The sequence below is a fragment of the Bos taurus genome, chromosome 9 (assembly GCF_002263795.3).
Source record: "Bos taurus isolate L1 Dominette 01449 registration number 42190680 breed Hereford chromosome 9, ARS-UCD2.0, whole genome shotgun sequence".
Taxonomy (NCBI): domain Eukaryota; kingdom Metazoa; phylum Chordata; class Mammalia; order Artiodactyla; family Bovidae; genus Bos; species Bos taurus.
The window spans coordinates 75,949,926-75,951,561 of record NC_037336.1 but is presented as its reverse complement, the minus strand read 5'-3'; positions in this window follow the sequence as shown (position 1 = coordinate 75,951,561).

The window sequence follows — 1,636 nt, the reverse complement described above, 5'->3', positions numbered from 1 at the left end:
TCAAAAGTCTTCTCCAACATCAGTTCAAAAGCATCAATTCTTCAGCACTCAGCTTTCTTTATAGTCCAACTCTCACATCCATACATGACTACTGGAAAAACTATAGCTTTGACTAGACAGACCTTTGTTGGCAAAGTAATGTCTCTGCTTTTAAATATCCTGTCTAGGTTGGTCACAATTTTTCTTCCAAGGAGCAAGCATATTTTAATTTCATGGCTGCAGTCACCATCTGCAGTGATTTTGGAGCCCCCCAAAATAAAGTTTGTCACTGTTTCCCCATCTATATGCCATAAAGTGATAGGACCAGATGCCATATCTTAGTTTTCTGAATGTTGAGTTTTAAGCCAACTTTTCACTCTCCTCTTTCACTTTCATTAAGAGCCTCATCAAGAGGCTCTTCTTCACTTTCTGTCATAAGTGTGGTGTCATCTGCATATCTGAGGTTACTGATATTTCTCCTGGCAATCTTAATTCCACCTTGTACTTCATCTAGTCCAGCATTTCTCATGATGTACTCTGCATATAAGTTAAATAAGTAGGGTGACCATATACAGCCTTGATGTAGTCCTTTCCCGATTTGGAACCTGTCTGTTGTTCCATGTCCAGTTCTAACTGTTGCTACCTGACCTGCATACAGATTTCTCAAGAGGCAGGTCAGGTGGTCTGGTATCCCTATCTCTTTAAGAACGTTCCACAGTTTGTTGTGATCCACACAGTCAAAGGCTTTGGCATAGTCAATAAAGCAGAAATAGATGTTTTTCTGGAACTCTCTTGCTTTTTCCATGATCCAGTGGATGTTGGCAATTTGATCTCTGGTTCCTCTGCCTTTTCTAAATCCAGCTTGAACATCTGGAAGTTCACAGTTCATGTACTGTTGAAGTCTCACTTGGAGAATTTTGAGCATTACTTTGCTAGCGTGTGAGATGAGTGCAATTGTGCGGTAGTTTGAGCATTCTTTGGCATTGTCTTTCTTTGGGACTGGAATGAAAACTGACCTTTTCCAGTCCTGTGGCCACTGCTGAGTTTTCCAAATTTGCTGGCATACTGAGTACAGCACTTTCACAGCATCATTTTTTAGGATTTGAAATAGCTGAACTGAATTTCCATCACCTCCACTAGCTTTGTTCGTAGTGATGCTTTCTAAGGCCCACTTGACTTCACATTCCAGGATGTCTGGCTCTAGGTGAGTGATCACACCATCGTGATTATCTGGGTCATGAAGATCTTTTTTGTATAGTTTTTCGGTGTATCCTTGCCACCTCTTCTTAATATCTTCTGCTTCTATTAGGTCCATACAATTTCTGTCCTTTATTGTGTCCATCTTTGCAGGAAATGTTCCTTTGGTATCTCTAATTTTCTTGAAGAGATCTCTAGTCTTTCTCATTCTATTGATTTCCTCTATTTCTTTGCGTTGATCACTGAGGAAGGCTTTCTTATATTTCCTTGCTATTCTTTGGAACTCTGCATTCAAATGGGTATATCTTTCATTTTCTCCTTTGCCTTTTGCTTCTCTTCTTCTCACAGCTATTTTTAAGGCCTCCTCAGACAACTATTTTGCCTTTTTGCATTTCTTTTTCTTGGGGATGGTCTTGATCACTGCCTTCTGTACAGTGTCATGAACCTCCGTCCATAGTTG